At 38.8% G+C, this 22,202-nt stretch overlaps 1 non-coding gene across 1 annotated transcript; it reads left to right on the top strand.

Moving 5' to 3' along the window:
- The first annotated feature begins 976 nt into the window (after nt 1-976).
- On the top strand, nt 977-1,125 carry LOC117312251 (small nucleolar RNA SNORA57). The gene has a single exon (XR_004526509.1). It is a non-coding gene; the product is annotated as a small nucleolar RNA SNORA57 (small nucleolar RNA).
- The last annotated feature ends 21,077 nt before the right edge of the window (nt 1,126-22,202 follow it).

Here is a 22,202-nt window from a genome sequence, read left to right as displayed (position 1 = left end):
CAAATGGTGGCTTCCCTGGTGGTGCAGTGGTTGAGAGTCCACCTGCCGATGCAGGGGACACGGGTTTGTGCCCCGGTCCGGGAAGATCCCACATGCCGCGGAGCGGCTGGGCCCGTGAGCCATGGCTGCTGAGCCTGCGCGTCTGGAGCCTGTGCTCCACAACGGGAGAGGCCACAACAGTGAGAGGCCTGTGTACCACAAAATAAATAAATAAATAAATAAATGGGACCTAATGTAACTTAAAACCTTCTGCACAGCAAAGGAAACCATAAACAAGATGAAAAGACAGCCCTCAGAATGGGATAAAATATTTTCAAACAAAGCAACTGACAAAGGATTCATCTCCAAAATATACAAGCAGCTCACGCAGCTTAATGGCAAACGAACCCAAATCCAAAAATGGGCAAAAGACATAAATAGGTATTTCTCCAAAGAAGATATACAGATTGCCAACTAACACATGAAAGGATGCTCAACATCACTAATCATTGGAGAAATGCAAATCAAATCTACAATGAGGTATCACCTCACACCAGTCAGAATGGCCATCATTAAAATATCTACAAACAATAAATTCTGGAGAGGGTGTGGAGAAAAGGGAACCCTCTTGCACTGTTGGTGGGAATGTAAATTGATACAGCCACTATGGAGAACAGTATGGAGGTTCCTTAAAAAACTAAAAACAGAACTACCATATGACCCAGCAATCCCACTACTGGACACATACCCTGAGAAAACCATAATTCAAAAAGAGTCATGTACCACAATGTTCAGTGCAGCTCTATTTACAACAGCCAGGACATGGAAGCAAGCTAAGTGTCCATCAACAGATGAATGGATAAAGAAGATGTGGCACATATATACAATGGAATATTACTCAGCCATAAAAAGAAATGACACTGAGATATTTGTAGTGAGGTGGATGGACCTAGAGTCTGTCATACAGGGTGAAGTAAGTCAGAAAGAGAAAAATAACCCTCTTTTTCTTGGCGGGGATCGGGCTTGCGGTCCCAGTCCATGTAATGTACAGAGGTAGAGGGAAAGCGCTCTGGCCCCCCCGGCGTCATGTCTTCGGTACCAGTGGCTTCCTGTCTGCCAGTTCTATCCTCAAGTGCTGGGATACCATGGGAAAAAAAATAAGGAAGGAAAAACGAATACCATATGCTAACACATATATATATGGAATCTAAAAGAAAAAAATGGTTCTGACAAACCTATGGGCAGGACAAGAATAAAGATGCAGACGTAGAGAATGGACTTCAGCTCATGGGAAGGGGAAAGGGTAAGCTGGGACAAAGTGAGAGAGTGGCATTGACATATATACACTACCAAATGTAAAATAGCTAGCTAGTGGGAAGCGGATGCATAGTACAGGGAGATCAGCTGTTGCTCTGTGACCACCAGAGGGGTGGGAGGGAGAAGCAAGAGGGAAGAGATATGGGGATATGTATATGTATAGCTGATTCACTTTGTTATAAAGCATAAACTAACACACCATTGTAAAGCAGTTATACTCCAATAAAGATGTTAAAAAACAAACAAAAAACAGTCACAGGACCCCTGCTTCCTCCTGAAGGGAAACAGATAAAGATCTGATGCATATCTTTGATTTGTTCCTCAGAAACTAAGACCTTCCCCCACCCCACCAAAAAAAAGGGGAGGATGGTGACTACATGCTGACCACAAGCACACAGACCCCAGACTGGTTGGAACCAGGCTGATAATTAAGGTTCCTGAAACATCATCCTGTTACCTCATCAGCAGCCAATCAGAAAAAATGTCCACAGCATGTAATCCTCATTCCTAATGTTGCCTTTAAAAATCGTCCCCTGAATGCCACTGACGGGGATGGGGTCTTTTGAGAACTAGCTGCCCATTCTCCTTGCTTGGCACCCTGCAAAGAATGCTGTACTTTTTTAGTGCAACCTAGCATCAGCAGATTGGCTTTGCTGCATGTTAGGGAAGTCAACCCAAGTTCAGCTGGGTAACATTAGTCCTTCTACCGCAAGGTAGAAGGGACAGTAGAGTAATTTCAAAGACTGAATGAAATATGTAGTTGGCATTGGAAAAAATGTTACTACTACAATTACTCTTACTCCTTCTATTACTACTGTCTAATATATATGGAATTTGTACTACGTGCTAGGCACTATTCTAAGCATTTTATTTGAATTTATTCATTTAATCCTCCCCCCTCTCAAAACCCCCTATTTTACTGTTGAAAAAGGAAACAGATATTGAGCACCTTGTTGAATATTTTACAGTTGGTGAGTAGTAGAGTCAGGATTTGAACCCAGGCAGTCTGACTCCAGAGGCAGGACAGTTAACTACTTATGTGCTGTACTGCTGCTGTTTTTTCTTAATTGTTGTTACATTGTTAATATTACTACTAAAGGCTATATACTTGAGGAATTTATTTTAAGACTATTCGAACACCTCAATACCTCAGCTTCCTCATAACCATGCTAAGGATAATAGCAAGAATCTGCCTCATGGGTTTATTGCAAGGCTTTAATAAAATACTATGTTTGTGCTAAGATAATACTTCTCTTTTTTCCAGCAACCACCACGTTATTATTATTATTTTTTACTGAGGTATTTTTTTTGTTTTAATTTTTATTGGGGTATAGTTGATTTACAATGTTGTGTTCGTTTCAGGTGTACAGCAAAGTGAATTAGTTATACATATACATTTATGCATATACATATATCCATATGATTTACAACATTAAGTTTCAGATGTACAACACAGTGATTCACAATTTTAAAAGATTATACCCCATTTATAATTATTATAAAATACTGGCTATATTTCCTGTCTTGTACAATATATCTTTATAGCTTATTTTATGCATAGTGGTTTGTACCTCTTAACCCCTATCCCTATCTTGCCTGTCCCCACGCTCTCCCGGATGGTAACCACTAGTTTATTCTCTTTATGTGTGAAGACAACACTTCTCAAAGTTTAATGTGCACACCAGTCACCTGGGATCTTGTTAAAAAGCAGTTTTCAATTCAGTAGGTCTGGGGTAAGATATTAGAAATGAAGAAATTTGTTAAAAATAAGTTTCCAGGTGATGCTGATGTCCCTGGTCCAGGGACCACACTTTGAGTGGCAAGGTGCTAGGAATCTCCTGGAGAATTCTCCACTTTTAGTGTGAGTGCCCCTTGGCTATTTGCTATGTGACAAGTGCTCCTTATTTTGGCAAATGGGGACTGATAAACATCATTAGTGTACTAGAACAGAGTTCTACACAGGCTGCGCCATTCCACTACCCAAAAATATTTTGTACACGACAAAAACAAAAAGAATGGAAGTTTGAGGTGCTCTGCAAACATTTTAACTTCCTACCTATTTTGAGAAATTGAGCATGGCACTGCTTTGTCACTTTCCTGCGAAAGAATAAAAGGAGACATCAGTAGGCACCTCCCAAATGAGAAAAATCATGATGGAATATTATCACTACCAGTTACCTAGGATACAAGAAATGAAGTTTTGTCACCTTGGCCCTTGGAACTGGTAACCAGGTGTCATAGAAAGAGATTCTACCTATGGCTGAATCTTCTTGTTCTGTCACTTCACTCTTCCCCATAAAGGAAAGGGAGAAGAGGGACTTTTCACTGTGCTTTCTTTTGAAACAAAAGCAACACCACCCCAAGAGAGGGTGGAGGATAATGTCTGATTCTTAATATTATCTAGGGAGAAAATAAATATCTTGGCCAAAAAAAAACCCATACTTTTCACTGCTTCATGTCCCTTGGGGTTCTGAATCTCTCATTTTCTGTCTTACGTAAAAGAAATACAAAAGCAAAGCAAATAAAAAGTTTGATTGTTTCAGACTCTCACAGCGAGAGTGGAGTTTTTCTTGATCTTTAGCTAATAATTTCCCCAAAATGATTTGTAAAAGTTCTTACGAACCATAAAATACCAAACAAATGTCAGGATAATAATCATTGCTGCTATGAGATTTCTTCGCATAGCAGGAAAGAAATTTTTTTAAATATCTATACAGAACGTACAGTGTTTAGAGAACTGTTCCCTCCTATCAGTTTTCAGAGGTGACAGATGTTGTAGTGATGACTATTTGACACTTTCCCCCAGTCCATCCTGGACAGTTATCTTAGCAAAGGAGTAAATACTGTGTATTGTCAGTCACTTTGAAATTTACACACTCTACAGTGGCCATCTGATTGCTTCAATATTCATTTGTGCATTCCTCCCACAAATGTTTGGGAAGGTGTCAAGGAGGAGACACTCAGTCATGGACATGTGGCAGGGTGTCACGAGAGACCAACTTAACTCACTTCATGATTCTGCCCTTACTCATGCAAATGAATAAAGATGGAATTGATTTGAGAATGCTGCAAATGTTACTAATTTCCAAAAGAGAAGCATGGGATGATAATGGTAAATGTTATATTGTCAAAAGTCAAGCAGAATATAAAGTTTGCCATTATTTAGAGGAGAAAGTATTTTCATTTGATTTATAACTAGTTGGCAAATTAACGCAGTATTAAAACAGCAACCTCATAATAAATAACATTGAAAAGTGCATAACTAGACTGATATTCATGTTCAAAGGGGTGACTTTGTATATAAAAACACATCATGGGGCTTCCCTGGTGGCGCAGTGGTGGAGAGTCCGCCTGCCGATGCAGGGGACGCGGGTTCGTGCCCCGGTCCGGGAAGATCCCACATGCCACGGAGCGGCTGGGCCCGTGAGCCATGGCCGCTGAGCCTGCGAGTCCGGAGCCTGTGCTCCGCAACGGGAGAGGCCACAACAGTGAGAGGCCCGCGTACCGCAAACAAACAAACAAAAAAACACATGATGTTAATGCTCAACCCTGACATTTTGGAGAATAACTTCCAAATGGTGTGTGAGGCATGTCTTATCTTTAGATTAATGTGTGATATGGAAGGAGGGGCAGAAATGTTACTCAAGTGAGAAAATCAGAATCCTTTCCTTGTGTGTAGTGTCATGCCATACTGTGAGAATAAAACACTTTTTTGCAATATATAAATTGTAGTATAATTTAGAAATAATAAGACGTTGAGCATGGACAAAGACTCAAAAGCTCTTAAGAACATTAAAAATAACTTTTATATAAATATCATTCTTATAAAGATAAATAGGTTAGGAATGGGCAGAAAACCTAAGTTTCCTTAAAATAGATAAATTTTATAATCAAGAATTTTATATTTGGCAAAATATTTGAGGTTTCCAAACAGTTGAAAATTCCTCTGAAATGCTTGATGAATTCAGAACACAGTTATTTAAAATCCTTATGTGTATCTTTATTATTTTTTATTGTTACTTATCTATGCATAGTGATCCAAATGAAACCACTGCATTAAAACAGTAACCCAGACAACCAGGAACAGAGTCCATATTCTTGAAAAAGATATTCTATTAACCTACGAAACACACTGTGAATGGAATAGTCAAAACTAAATGAGATACACAGCTGAATTCTCCTCTGGAGACACAAAGACAGCCACTGCCCCTCCCAAACTTACGAGAATGCTCTGAAATACTTTTTTTGTTTTTTTGACTAAAACAAATGACTAAATTACATGAAAATCCCCAATCATCCACCACTAGGACAAATTATACACATATTTGAGAAGTAGTATTGACAGATTAGTAATGAAAAGTACCAATTACTCAGTTAAAGTTGAATTTCAAAAAGTTTTTTAGGACAAGTAATATTTGATGCAACCATATCCCATACAATACTTACACTTAACAGTGTGTTGCTGTTCATCTGAAGTTTGTATTTACTGGGTACCCTGTGTTTTATCTGGCAACCCTATTGAAAAGGCCATTTCAGCTTAGAGCTATTATGTAGAGAAAGAGAAGGAGCGGGATGGGGGCTGGGGAGGAACACCACCAGCTACGATAGTAATAGTAGTAGGAAAAAGTAACAACTATTTACAAAGTGTTTCCCTCTGTGCTCTGCGTTCACGATCTCATTTAACTCTTCCCGAAAGTCCTCTGGGCTAAGTTCTTTATAGAGGAAGAATTTAGCATAGAGCCTGGCACATAATAACCACCAGTCACTGTTAATCAATTCTATTATTTTTATTTTTAACATCACCATACCTCCTTCCCAAAAAGAAAACTGAGGCTCTGAGACCCCAAGTTCACTTAGTTTGAAGGAAGGCGCTGAGATTTGAATCACTGTTTCTGGAGCCCAAGATCTTAGACTTTGTTCCACTGTTCTAGATAAGATTTTACTCTGAACATCTGAACTGCACTAGGTGGCTGAAACCTTGAAGTGGCCTTCATTTTGACTCTGTTCTAACTCATGTCAACATAACTGTGGTTGGTTGGAACAAGCTATAGTTTAGAAGCAAGAATGCTGCATAGCTATATGGAGCAAAGGTATTTGGCATGAGAGTTCAGGGCCACTGGAACTGACACATTCACAAACATCAACAGGCTTTTTGGTGGCAACTGTGAACCTTGAAAGGGAGAAGAGAGGCAGTAAATGTCTGCAAAATAACTAAAATCCAGGTCCTCTGATTCCTAGTAGTGGTCAAACACGTCATCTTCATTTCTTTTTTCCTTCTTGTGTGTTGAATAAACTCATCAATGAAAGTCACTTAATAATGTCCACAAATTTTCTTCTACTAGGCATATAAATGCAGACGTGGACAAAGAATGTCACCTGCCACATCAGTAAACAAACGATGTTGTGGCCAACAAGCCCTCAGCCACTGCAGCAGCCCCCAACCGTGCACCGTGAGGGGATTCAGGATGGAGAAAAACACGATACTGGCCTAGATAGTTAAGGTGCGTATTGAAGGAATGATTTCATTTGCATCTTCCCATAAATAGAAAAGCCCTAAATTCATTAACTGGAGATGTCCATTTTTTCTTCTAATTCGCAGTAATCTTTGATGTTCAGCTATCTGGGCGGGGTGCACATACAGAATTCCTACATACTCTGGTTCCTCCCTTACCTCTTTGGAGCAGTCCCTCAGAGCTCTCTGAGAGGTTGTCTCCTAGGCTTAAGTCCTCAGTATGTCCACTTAATAAAACATAATTCTCAACTTTTAGATTGTGCTTTTTTTTTTTCAGTTGACAGAGAAATCAATGCTAACATCCTCTATTACACCCTTCAATTAAACTTATCACTAAGGCTGTGATTAATTCGGCAAATTCTTTAAAAAATCTTAATTATGAATTTTTCTTCATTTCCATTCTAGACAGTCCAATTTTGAGAATATTACTTTTGGAGAAACATTATTAATTCAATGTCTGAATAATAAGATTTCATAAATAATAACTCAGACTTCAGGTTTTAATAACTAATGTCTTACACTATGAACCTGCCACAGCCATCAGATTTATAGAGCAGCAGAGGTGAGAGTGAAAATAGACTGGAAATCATTCTGATAACTACACATCTGCACCTAGTTTCACCATTTAGCCAATAAAAGAGAAGGAAAAATAGCCTGACAGCTTAATTAATGACTTGTTAAAATATCAAGGGCAAAGTAGCCAAACTTATTTGAGACTAACGATTAAGATAAAACTGAAAATTATCTAAAATCGATTTATAAATCTTATTTACCACTAATGTAATATTAGACCACTTTTTCTTTTAGTAATACATGCTTCAAATGTTGTTGCAGATCAATTCTCATAGTATCTCATTGCTGCCAACAACAGATGATTTTGGACAACACATCAATGAAGTCTGACAGGAAATATATGACAACATATCTCAGCATAGGATTGTATTGAATTAAAAAAATTAAAATCTCAAAAATAAATATCATTTAGCAAATGAATTTTTTTTAAGTTTTAAAATTCTAAAAGTTTCTAGGCTTAAGATTTTTTTTTTAATTACAAATCAATTTTTTAAACTCGAGAATTTTCATTTGCTAATTTGCAGATAATTTGGCCTCTTTAAAATTGGTCAGTTTATACAGCTGAGGCTCAGAAGAGGTTTCAGCATTGGAAGGATTTTTAAAGTTTCACAGATATCAGTAATTGCAGAGGCCGTCGATTTATTCACAGGGCTATCCACCCCACTTCCCCACCACAAGGGCCCAGGAATTTCCCAGCCTTCTTTCCTGACACACACCCGCCATGAATGCCCAGAGTCACCCCTAATATGCCAGCACAAACTATGATACTAGTATGGAATCATACAGAGTCATTAGCTCACAAGACAGAATCAAAGCCACCTTAATTAAAGCCACAGTAATTCCCAAGTCACACTGGATAGGGTAAAATAGATCACCATACAACTTGCAGAGAACTATCTTTTAAAGAACTCACATAAGATATTCAGCTCCTAAGAGCCTCACATTCTTGTACAGACTTTTTCACTCCACAATAAGAAAAAAAAAAAAAGTAGATATGGCTGCCAACGGAGTAAAATTAATGTACACAAATCAATGAGCTTATGCATAAAGCAGATTCTGATATTCTCTTGTAAAAGCACGTTAACAGCCGTGGCCTTTGTTATAATGCAGTTTGTACCCGCCCAGAGCAAGTCACCAGATGAGAATGTGACCCTTGGTCAGAAGAGCACAACTGAGCTTACTGTTAATTTGAACAGACACCATAGCATAAAACAAAGACTCTGAGACCAAAACCTTGTCAGTTGGAATGTAAATGAATCCTGCTGACAGAAAACTCTTTTCTGAATCTAGAAGCTGGAGTTGTCATGGGAGGCCCTGTGAATGGCTGCCTGTCAAAGTTTGCAGAGAGCGGGGCTTCCCCACATAGTCTATTTGGCACTGAGAAGAGTAGGAGGTGGCAGAGAACATAATGGTGCACTGGCAACAGCATGTATTGTAAGCCACGTAGTTTAGAAGACTCTAGAAGACTAGCAATGTGTTTAGCTATCTGGCTTTTTTGTTTTTTATTCTTCCTACCCTCTTAAATATGTGAGTTTGCAGGGAGATTCTAAATGAGAGGCAGAGCAGGGACGAGTAAATGAAAATTGATGCCTTTCACCTGTTACCAGAGTAATGGCTCAATTAGTTATTTGCTGGCTTCCAGCATAGCTGTGAAGAAGCATTTTCCAGAATCATTTAAAGTCGCTGCCACCTCAATAAAACTGCCCTGGAGTTCTGATTCTCACTGACTTCAAAATTATGCCTCTTAGGTTTTGGGACTTACTAAACACTTTGCAGTCACTGAGGAAAGAGTTCCTGTCATGGGCCCCAACTAACCAGGTGATGCAGGGAGGGCAGCTATTCAGAAAAACTGACATTGGAACTCTGGCTATATCCAGCTACCAAACACACAAGAACACATCTGCCAGAGGTACCGGGATAAGGAGAAAATGGGTAGTAGGCTGAGGTGCAGCAAGTTTGTCTGATGTAGGAATCCTTTCCTAACTCCCCATGCTTTTTGTGTAGACAAAAGTTACCTGGAACACATATGAAGTTGTTTTTTTTTAACATTTTGTAGTTTTAAAAAAGATACAAACACTGCTATTGCAAAATGTATGTTTATACCTAGTAGCTGTTAAAAATGTGCATTTTTTCCCTTAGGATTTGAAAAAACTCAGATCCACACTTTAGGCATCTTTACAAATCTAATTTCTTCACCCCTCCTCCTTCACACACAAAGTCAGACAACTCCATCAGTAGTTTCTGCCTCATCTCTTCCTTTGTAATAGAGCATTTCCTCATGGGATGTCCCACTACCCGTCCAAACATGCCTTTACTTCTAATGACACCAGTACCTCATTTTATGCCTGATGCACCAGCTCTCACTCCTCCACGATTTTTCTCCTTTGACTGTAAATATGCTTGGAAGAAACACACTGGGTTCTGTTTGTTATTAATACCATAGACTGAATTAATTTTACTTCTTACTGAGCAGTCAGGGCAATTCCAGACCAGGTTAGAGCACAAGCTGACACTGTGGACAGAGGGGACACCTAACTGGGGTTTGAGGTGATGAATTTACACGGAGAAACATGGTAGAACCTGAAATCCAGGGTACAGGTAGGGGTCTGGACAAGGAAAGTGGAGGCATCACCAGGAGATGAGCAGGAGTCTTAAAAAATTAATGGTACCCTAAGTTCTCATTTCATTTACTCTATAATTTGGCAAAGAATGGGGTCCATCTCAGCTTGATATCATCAGCAGGGGAGATCAGGAGAGACAATTATGAAAGCTAACAGTTTGAACCTACATATATTACATGTCATGTATTACACTTAAACACACGAGAATGTAAAATATTTGGAACATACAGTATCACTTTTCTAAAGAAGTATATCAAGTGTCCAAGCTAACATTTGACATTTGCTCAATGCCCTTTAGCCCAACTGTTCAATAAGTTTTCATGGCCAGAACTTAACAGACACACAAAAAATTAATGATTTGCGCTTCTGAATAGAGCTGCTATGGCGCACTTTTTTTCTGATACTTTTCCTTAGACTTTTAAAAACAGGTCTCTGCCTTTTAGCTCTTACAGTCAGTAGTAGACCAGAAGATGGACAACAGTACTTTACTTTTTTCATAGCTGGCAGTGTGGCTTGTCCCATGCTGTGGCTTGGGAAGAAAAGGCTTGATGGTGAATGTACTTGGAGTCAAATCTCAGCTTACACATGACTTTTGGGCAAGTTTGCTTCTCTGAGCCTCTTTTTTCTCATCTGTGAAATGGAGATGAATATAATCTGCCTCTTGGGGTTATTGTAAAATATTTAATATGCACATCTGATAAAACAAGACATAAAACTTCTATTCTTATTACCCATTTGCTTTGACAGTTCTGGCATTTTCTCACTGTTGTGCCCTGTGTCACAGACCTAAAATGATTTTGTGCTACTTTGACATCTGACACTGGGAGAACCTCAAACGGCTTTACTGCAAGTTCTTCTCTTCACTCTGCTTCCATGATGAAATTAACACCCTTATAAAAAAAAAAAGCGGAAGAATGGGAAACTGGCATCTACTATGCATCCAACAAACACCATGTGTTGTTCTAGTGAGCTCAGTTTTTCTGTTGGATAAACAGATTTAGAGAAGGTAGACTGTGCAAGAATTATACACCTATTAATGGCAGAATGAAGATTCAAACCCAGTCTGTCTGATATGGCATTCCATGCTCTTTCCACTACATCAAAAACTTTGGCAGCAACGATAAAACAGAAATATAAAGAACAATTTAATTTCAAGCAGGGCTCCAGATTCTTTTAAATTATTTCCCATGATTTATGTGGGAGGGGTGTCTAATTTTGCTGAACCTTTGTAATCACATGGGTAGGGGCAGAGAAGCAAGAGAAAAGGGAGAATATAAAATCCAAGAGGGCATAACTGACTGTAACTGCAATGTTGTATGTCTCAGTCCTGGCACCTCATAGGCTTTTAGCCAGTATTTGTGCAGCAAAAAAGTAAAGGAAACATGGTTGCATTCAGGCTCTTAAACCTTGGGCCCACTAAAAGGAAGATGCCATAGATTCAGGCTGGAGTCCCACCCATATCTTTTATTCACTCATTTAATATTTATAATACTGGGTACTATGTGGATAAAACAGAAGATAAGCTATGGTTTCTGCCTCTCAGAATATAACAGTAAAATAGAGAAATCTGATAGGCATTTTTAATCACCTACTGTATACGAAGCCCACTGTAAAGGATACGATACAAATGCAAATAAGAACGCTATGCCATTCAAGTTAGTTTTGGGCAAGCGTGTTAAGTAGAAGAGAACTGGGGTCAGAGAATTACAGACTTCAAAGCTATAAGATACCTTAGAGATGATCTCTCGTCACTTCCATGCTTCCTCGTAACTCAGTATAAAACTCAAACTCCTTTACAGGAGATAGGAGGTTCCTGCTGCTCACCTCTCTGGCTGCATCTCCCACCACTTTTCCCTCCCACTTCAGGATCTGTACTAGCCCAGGAGTATCCCATCCTCATTTCTCTGAGCCTCTGCCCCCTCTTCACTGTCTGCCATAATCATCTATCTCTACTTGCCCCTTCCTCAGGTGACCTCTGATGATCCAGCCTTACTTCCATTTGCCCCATCTTTGGGGTCAGTGTTCCTCTTTGAGCACACAGGCCCTCTGGGAATCCTCTGTCAAAGCACTGGATGCACAGTGTGGCCACGGTCTCTCCCACTGGACAGCAAGCGCCCTGAGAACAGGAATCAGGTGCTGCAATCTTCAGAGCCCCAGTGCTTGGCTCAGGGAATGGAACTGACTCTTGAGAGATTAGCTCAATTTTCCAAAAGCAGATCTTATAATCAAGGTGTGAAGGATATAAGCCAAGTCCTAAAAGATGTATAAAAGTTGATGGCGGGGGGGGGGGGGCTTCCCTGGTGGCGCAGTGGTTGAGAGTCTGCCTGCCGATGCAGGGGACACGGGTTCGTGCCCCGGTCCGGGAAGATCCCACGTGCCGCAGAGCGGCTGGGCCCGTGAGCCATGGCCGCTGAGCCTGTGCGTCCGGAGCCTGTGCTCCGCAACGGTAGAGGCCATGACAGTGAGAGGCCTGCGTACCGCCCAAAAATAAAATAAAATAAAAAAAAGTTGATGGGGAAGATCTGATCGAGGACTCAGGTAGAGTAAGAAAGCAGAAAAGCTGAAGGCATGCTCAGACCATGCTGGTAGACCAGGCTGGCTGGAGCAGAGTTTAATGGAGGCCAGATTTAAAAGGCAGATGCAGCCTGATTTAGGAGGATTTTAATACACAGAGGAATACAGGCATCCCCTTTTGAAGGAATTTGATCTCATTCACTTTTTTATACTTCTTGACACTTTCTATACACTCAGAGATAATCTAGAACTTACTGGAAGACATACTAAGGACATGATCTTACTAATCCCATATGAATCAATTTAATAACCAGTTACTTAGAGGAAGAGTCAGAGTACAGAAGAATATAAGCTTCATATTTAGCAGGACAGTAAGTATAAGCATGGAAAGTTTAGGATCAGGTCTGCAGGGCAACATAGTTTGATTATATGCCAAGTAAGATGTCAACAAAACGTAATTGTCTAAAGCAGGAGTCCCCAACCCCTGGGCCGCGGATCAGTACTGGTCACGGCCTCTTAGGAACCAGGCCGCACAGCAGGAGGTGAGCGGCGGGCGGGCGAGCGAGCGAGCGAAGCTTCATCTGCCGCTCCCCAGCGCTCGCATTACCGCCTGAACCACCATATCGCCCCCCTCACCCCCATTCCCCCCACCCTCCCGCCCGTGGAAAAATTGTCTTCCACAAAACAGGTCCCTGGTGCCAAAAAGGTTGGGGATCACTGGTCTAAAGGCACCTTAGACCTCCTCTGAGAATGATGCTTATAAACTATGAGTCCCTTCAGTTATAGCAAGACAATCAAAGATGAATATTTTAATTCTATCATTTATAGGGATATAAATTTCAGTGAAGTGACAAACATTTTTGCTAGAATTCTTACTCTTATTACAGAACTTACTATTCTCTTTGGTCAATAATATGGCTTTAATAGTTTGTAAGTACTACACCTAGTGATTTTTCTGGAAAGATCTGGAGGTAGTCATTCTGCTGAGACTATGTAGGTGTGCTGATCATGTCATACATATGTGAAATGTACAGAAATAGGCAATTAACTACCTCAGGTACAGTATATAGGATGTGATATTTTGCACATTCCTTCTCCACGATATTTGAAGTAGCTCTTTGAGTTGTTTTCTTTAACTAGCCTCAAAGACATGAAACTGCTAATTACAAACCATCCTGTGACACGCAGAGTGGCCATGGTGAGGATAAGTAAACATTTAATTCAAAAAAAGTTTTAAAAAATCAGCAAGTATTCTACATACATATATCTAAAGATAATATGTGAAACCATATTATAGGATTTTGTCTGTTTTTCAGAAAAGACACGTCAAAGTTAACAATGAACCCTTTTATGAATACACTGCTTTAGCTGAATTTATCTAATTGAATGCATCTAATGCATATTCTAGAAGCTGGGCAAGATTCTATATTGACAGCTTTTGTTTTAATTTGTTGCCTGGCAGTGGGAATCTTATTCCGTCGTATGCCTAACTCATCTGTGCATACAGAAGGCAATGGTTTTTTTATAGCATATTAATAAAAGGCTAAAAGATGTGATGTTTTCTAATGAGTAGACTTTGAAGTGAGAAGGTACATGATTATTATGAGTTTGTTTTTTTTAACATCTTTATTGGAGTATAATTGCTTTACAATGGTGTGTGAGTTTCTGCTGTATAACAAAGTGAATCAGCCATATGCATACATATATCCCCATATCCCCTCCCTCTTAAGCCTCCCTCCCACCCTCCCTATCCCACCCCTCTAGGTGGTCACAAAGCACCCAGCTGATCTCCCTGTGCTATGCGGCTGCTTCCCACTAGCGATCTATTTTACATTTGGTAGTGTATATATGTCAATGCCACTCTTTCTCAACCTCGTCCAGCTTACCCTTACCCTTCCTCGTGTCCTGAAGTCCATTCTCTACGTCTGCATCTTTATTCCTGTCCTGCCCCTAGGTTCTTTCAAGAACCATTTTTTTTTTTAGATTCCATATATATATGTGTTAGCATACGGTATTTGTCTTTCTCTTCCTGACTTAATTCACTCTGTATGACAGACTCTAGGTCCATCCACATCACTACAAATAACTCAATTTCGTTTCTTTATATGGCTGAGTAATATTCCATCGTATATATGTGCCACACCTTCTTTATCCATTCATCTGTCGATGGACACTCAGGTTGCTTCCATGTCCTGGCTACTGTAAATAGAGCTGCAATGAACATTGTGGTACATGATTATTAGGAGTTTCTTACTGACTTCTTCAGCTGGAGTCACTCTTACCATGTACCTCACTGAGGAAGGAATCACTCTGCCCTTTCATTGTCAGCTGATGATCCCTCAAGATCCTGACTCTGAAATGGCCTATCTGCCTTTTGTTCAGTGAGTTATAGAACTTTTTTTTTTTAATTAAAGGGGTGGAAGCAGCTTTACTAAGATCCACAAATATCTTTATCCAATTTCGAGAAGAAAATAGGATTGTAATGGCTATTTATTGTCTGGAAAAAAACAACCAGTAAAACTAGAATCACAAAGAAAGGCAAGAAGAATGAACTGGAAAGAACATGGGTTTAGAGCTTCTGGCCTCATCTCTGCCATTAAGTCTTGTGTGACCCAGAGGCTGCAATAAAATGTCACCAAAGTTCAGGTAGGATTGGAAATGACGAGGCAGACTTAGTAGGGAAGGCTGTGAAAAATCCAGTATTCTAAGATAACGTGAATCTCCAACAGAAGCCAGAAATAGAGATTGATGTGAAAGCTCTTGATTTTTGAATGTTGAAAACTAAATTTAACTAATAATAAAATGCATTGAAGGTAAAATAAAACTTATTTACAGGCTGCATTCTGCCTACAGGCCTCCAGAATGGGGCATTTGCAAGACTCATTTTCTTGACTATTACAGGAGAAACTGAAGTAGATGACCACTAAGTTACTTCAAGCGCTAACATTTCCCTCCTGGGCAGTGGAAAGTCTCAAACTCTGTTCTCTCTTCTATCTTAATCAACACCCTTTCTGGCCTTCTTCTGTTCAGTCTTTTATTTAAATTCACTCAATATATAGCCTTCTCACCTGTACTTATAGTATGGAAGACTACTGTGATGAGAAGAACAACAAAGATGAAGACGAAATCAGGAAATGACAGCAAGTTTTAACTTAGAATCTATACATAGTTATGGCATGCATAACATATGCACATCTATGAAATGTGCACAGGACTGCAAGAATTCCTACAGTTGATTATGTAAATGGCTGTTTCCACTCCAGAGTATTGTTACAGTGCTTAGAGCTCTTTGGAAAAAGACATAAATGCCTTGAGATAATCATGATATTCTTATTTTAAATGACAAAGTCCCTGTGCAGCATGGAGAATTTAATGTAATGTCTACAGTTGTTTTTTCAAGAGAAGCCAGAAATATAGACTTTCTGTGAAAGCTCATGGTTTCTGAATGCTGACAACTAAATTTAACTAAACATAAATGAAAGTAGAAATATAGCACATAAAGGTCATTGTCTTTTTCTGGAAAAGAAAGCTTTAATTTTATGTCTTAACTGATTTTTACTACATTGCAGCAAGTTGAACCATGAGGGAACCCATGGAATATGACCATAACAGCTCTGTCTATTAAAAGCTGTCGGCTTCTTTCTGTAGGTTTAATGGATGACAGAGGGAATGCTATTCAGTGTTAGCCTCCTAAATGGTTTCTTGTTTGTTCTTCGTACAGAAGCTAGTGTGCTCTTTGAAAAACAAGCCTGTTCATCTGACTTCTCTACTCAAAATCCTCCCATCACTTCTCATGACTCTTGCAAAATAGTTCTAAGCCTTTACTACAGCCTGTGAGGTGGTTTTTAAATAGCCACAAATGCTTTCCTACTCATCCCATGAAGGGGCTGAGTCTCCTCCCCAACTCCCTGAATCTGGGCGGGCCTTGGGACTTCCTTTGATTCCTAGAATGTATCAGAGGGGCCCTTGAGCAAGCTCTGAACCCAGATCTTGAGGCCTAAAGCTCCCACCACTCTCATCCTCTTGGAACACTTCTGTCACTATGTGACGAAGGCCATCATAGAAAACTATGTCACCTACGGACATCCTGGACCATAAGTTCCAACAGAGCTGCCAGATGGCTTCAGCTCTTGAGGTAACCCAGGCAAGACCAGCAGAAGAATCACCCAGTGAACCCACAGAAGTGTGAGAAATAATGATTGCTGTGTTAAGCCACTAGGTTTTATTGTGATGTGCTATGTAGCAGAAGGTAATACAGCTCTATGAGGTACTGGATGAGCTGACCACAGGGTACTTCCCCTCCTCTCTATTTTAGCCATTCTGGCCTCCTTGATATTTCTCAACCTACCAAACATTTCCTGCTCTTCTCTCTGCCTGAAGTCCTTTTCTTCCCAGTATGCACCTAATTCCTTCATTCACTAAGTCTCCTCACCACTCTGTGGAAAAGAGCAATCATCTCCCTCCCTGATCCCTCTCTAGCTTCTTCTCCTGCTTCCTTATTATTCTTAGCTTGTATGTACTATAATCTTAGCTAGCAATACATTTATATTCTCTCTTAACCTGAAGGCAAACTCTAAGAAACTAGAAATTTTTATTTGTTTTGTTTACTAGTATATCCCCCACCACCTAGAATAGTGTCTGGAACATAACAGGTATTCAATGAAAAGTGTGTTGAATGCATTATTTTTCAATTCCTAGAGATTATTCCAAAAGTATTCAAAGTAGAAAACGTGCTCCTCAGATATATGTTCCAGCTAATATGTAACACATTATAGGGACCAAGAGTGAATCTTACTAAATAAATAAATCATTTAAAAACCCCCTAAAAATCCCAGAAGAGAGCACTTAGTGTATATGTGCTAAAATTTTTCTGGAACATAGGAATTAGAGTGCCTCCATGGAGTAGTTGCAGATCTTGTATTTATACTGATAAAAAAAATTTTTATATTATTCAGTTTTCTCACTGGGATTCTTTTCCTAAAACGTCTTTATTTTTCTGATCCCTAAACAGAATTGTGTGGCTTCAATCATTATAGTATCCCAACATATATCACAACTTATTTCTGACTTTATACAATTCCCTTCCATCTCACCCCTTAACTTGGGTCTAAGACATTAGATTTGTGTATATTTACTTTGCAGTTGTCTTTTTTCAATTTGATTTTACTTTTAGAGCAGTTTTAGGTTCATAGCAAAAATGAGTAGAAGGTACAGAGATTTCCCATATGCCCTGTACCCACAACACATACAAAGCTTCCCCCATTATTAACATTCCCCTCAAAGTGGTACATTTGTGACAGCTGATGAACCTATATTGACACATCATCATTACCCAAAGTTCATAGTTTACATTAGGGTCCACTTTTACTATTGTGCATGCTCTGTATTTGAACAAATATGTAACTTGTATCCACCATTATAATATCAGAGTAGTTACACTGCCTAAAAATCCTGTGTTCCACCTATCTACCCCTCCCAACCCCTGGAGGTCTCTGTCTCTTGATTGAAATAATTGGGATGTTAGTGAGCCCTAGGGAAGGTCCTAATCACTGAAGACATATGACACATGCCAAAGAGATCAAGTCAGAAAACATCACCAGACACCCCTAGTGCTCACTGTACAAAGGTAGTGGGTCAACATTACACACCAACTGCACACTACACGATGCTGAGGTATTTGCAAGTCAGTTCTCATAGGCTAGAACCCACTCCTATTCAAACCAGAAACCTGAGTGTCATGCTGGACTCTTTCTCTTTTGTTTTGTTTTTGGGTTTTGTTTTTGGTTTCCTCCCCATTTACTCAGTAAATCCGTATGATTTAACTTTCTAAATAGGCATGTAATCCACGCCCTCACCTCCCTTCAGTTCATCCACGTGACTATAGCCAAGGTGCTCATTATCTCTTGTCTGAACTGTCTTAACAGCTTCTTACCTGATATTCTTGCCTTCCACCTTGCCCCACCTCTAGTCCATAAATGGCCAGCCTGAGCATTCTGTCAGCAGATGGAAAAATTAGGGAGAAAAGGATTTAGCTATTCTTCCTAGTATAATTTTTCAAGAACCTGAAGACGTTCAACCTTACATCCACCATGCTCACTTATTTTCCTATGAGACTAGAAATAATCTCTTGGAGAACCTGCAGTGAAACTTTCTTCTCCAGCTGTTTTTTTTTTTTTTTATTATCCTTTTGAGAGAATACTTTCTATCAGAGCAAACCTGGAACACTTATTTGCGCCTTCTCTTCTGTTTTTACCTACATTGTCAACAAATAGTGGGTCTGAATCCCATTTTATGAAGTCCCAGGAGATGTTACTGCCTTTTTACTATTTGAAAATTTAGTGTTTTAATATTAGTCTCTCTGGTGGCTTTATTTCTTCTTATTATTAGCGTTTTCCCTGTGCTCTACTTTATATCTTTTGTTTCTTTGAGATTTATAACATATATAGTTTATATATGTACATATATTTTAATTCGGCAGTCCATCCTGTCAAATAATTACATGCAACACTCTCAGATTTTCAGAATGTTCTCTGTGTTTACTTTAACTTATTAGAAGTTCCGTTCTCTCTTCATGGAAGATTAGACATACAAAAACTGTCTACAAGTAAAACTCTGTTTGGGCCTCTGGGCTCACATCTAACTGGGAAAATATGAATCCTTTCCTGCTGATGCCTCATAGGGTCCCAGACATGAGGGAAGTGAAGAGGAAGACCTTTTTAGCATTCTTTTTAGCTCTGTCTTTTATGGACTCACTATGCATAGAGAATTCTTCTGTCAGTTTGTATGTAAGATTTCTGATTTTGATTTTATGGAGTTTATCCATAAAACATTAATATAGAATTGTTAATAGCGTTACATATAAATAATTATTAATATATTTAGTAATTAGAAAAATCAGATTTGTTACTAAATTCACTGAAAACAATAGCTTTTAGTATCTAAGAAATACTTTGAGTTCAAATACTTTCACATATTTCCTTTATTTGACATTTAGAAACCCTTAAAAATAAGCATAGTATTTTACTATATTAAATCATTTGTCATTAAGCAATGAATACTACTTTATTCTAAATTTCTGTGACAAGTGAAAATTCAATGTCACTAATTTAGTCTACCTTTTGCTAAAGTCTATGATGAATCACCTATTAGCTATAACTATTACTACATAACTATAGTATATAGTTATATACTACTATATAGTTATATATTACTATATAACTATAACTATACTATTACCTAGTAGCTATAACTATTTCATTTATACTTTCCATGTTGATTATTTTCAAATGGTAAGTACTAGCAGTTTTTTCCCTTGTCTTCCATTAATGAACAACTTTGAATTAGGCAAATTTCTGGATATTGCTGTAATTACATCAGAGAAGGACAGGAATATGCTTATAAACTAGTCACAGAGAACATTAGGATTTGTAGAAATTCACAAGCATTGTCAAAGTGTGTACCCTATACTTGTGGATCTCTGCCCACATCCTCCTTCTTTAGGGGAACTGAGTGATTCAACTAGAGTTGCTTTCTTTCAAGAAAATGCCTAAACTGACATATCACTGATACACTCCCCACGCAAATTCATCTTTACATCCTCTACTGAATTTAAGTTAAAAACATTCTGTCCTGGAAAGCCAGTGGAGAAGGTAAGGTGGTGAGAAAAGTGTAGATAAGTTTATGGACGGTCACACTCTGAGGATATTTGTTCTCCTACTTTAGGTATATTGTATAATAACAGGATTCCCACCCCCCCCCACCCCGAGTTGGTTTGGGAATAGAATGATGCCTATGGTCCTACTCAGAAAATTTAACTCCAGTCATTGAAATCTTTGGTCTAAGGTAGAAGCAGAGACATCTCCAGGAAGAGGTCATTTTGAGTAGCTGCAGGTTCAGGCTGAGAGGAGCAAGAGAGAACCAGAAGCTGGAAGTCACCTAAGAAGATGGGACAAACATCCATCCAGGGTCCTAGGCCCTGTGCTCAACTCTTTCACATCCCTTTTCTCATATGATCCCCCAAACAGTTCTATAAATAGCTATCACTGATTTTATAGATTAGGAAATCAAGGATTAGAAGAAGCCAAATACTTTGCAACTTTCCTAAGTAGCAGAAACCTCAAACAATAACCTCTCCTTTATTCAGCCTTGTTTTTAAGAAAAGCACACAAGGGAGATACTTAAAATTTACAAATACCTGGCTAACAGCCAGCAGAACATTCCCCCATGCACTAAACACCCCAGGTTCACCAGCTCTGTCCAGAAGGTAAATGTCATGGCATTTATGATTTCTTTTATTGGTTACCAACATCACTCAAACTGTATAAACCCAAACTCAGCACAGCAATCATCTCGGTAAATGAAGTTTTCCCGGATAATTAAAAACTACGGCAAAAGAGCAGATTTGAACATCCTTATTCAACAACAATAACAAAATCAAACTTATTTAAAATATACCAAAGGTGCTTCTACAATTCTTCCTATTAACATTTGTAATAGATTTTTATTCTTTAAATTATCTATGTAAATTGGTATCTTCCCTTCTAAGTTATAAACATGTAATCATCTCCAACCTGAAAAAGGAATCTTTTTGAAATATTACGAGATCAGATTTATTGTTATTTGAGTTGGCAACAAATTAAGTATATTGTTTTCAATGAATCACATTTAGAAATGTGTATAGAGTGCATCTGAACATATTTACATAAGTAATTTACAATTATGTTGCTTTTCCATAAATAAAAATCTTAGAGCTTTCAGTATTACTTTAAATATCATCTTCATTACACTAGAAGAAATAATTGTGTTTTTAAAACTAAACACATTAGTTGTGCAAATGAGAATGCTCTTGCTTTTGCCAAAATGTGGAAATACAAGACCTCAACTAACATAATGTGCTTTGTGTTTTGTGGAACAACAATTGCATTTCTCTTATACAGAGATGTGTCATTAGAAAGCACAATGGGGGCACCATGCTGTCAGTCTTTGGGGTGAATGAAGCTTGGTATTGATCAAAACCAGGACTTGTGGATGATGCATTAAGTGTTTTTGGATTTTTGTTTGGTTTTCTTTTTCATAAGTGGTATCTTTCTTTTTCATAAGTGGTAGCTTCCAAATACCTAATTGAATATGAAGTTAAGCTTAGGAAATGTGCAGTCTAATTTTCTTACACAAATAAATCCCTAAGCAAACATGATGTAAATAAGCTTTATTTTTATTTAGTCTGATTGTAGATATCTAGATCCTTGTGTTTGATATCTTTGAATCCAGAGATTCATAAAGCCCCCCTTTATGGTTTTATATTATATAGGAAAACAACTTTCTTACAGAAAGAACTCCTTAGTAATAATGATATATATTTGCATTCTCCTCTTCCCTTACTTAGAAACTACTTTTTGATCTACCTTCTCTCTGAAACGCATTAGGTGAGTAAGTGGAAAATTTATTATATAACTATAACCTCAGTTAAGTCATTTGAATGATTATTACTTTAAAATAGGATAGCATGGGCTTCCCTGGTGGTGCAGTGGTTGAGTCTGCCTGCCGATGCAGGGGACACGGGTTCGTGCCCCGGTCCGAGAAGATCCCACATGCCGCAGAGCAGCTGGGCCCATGAGCCATGGCCGCTGAGCCTGCGTGTCCAGAGCCTGTGCTCCGCAACAGGAGAGGCCACAACAGTGAGAGGCCCA

The sequence above is a fragment of the Tursiops truncatus genome, chromosome 4 (genome assembly GCF_011762595.2).
Source record: "Tursiops truncatus isolate mTurTru1 chromosome 4, mTurTru1.mat.Y, whole genome shotgun sequence".
Lineage (NCBI taxonomy): Eukaryota > Metazoa > Chordata > Mammalia > Artiodactyla > Delphinidae > Tursiops > Tursiops truncatus.
Note: the sequence above shows the minus strand (reverse complement) of the source record. Positions and strands in the feature narration are given on the sequence as shown.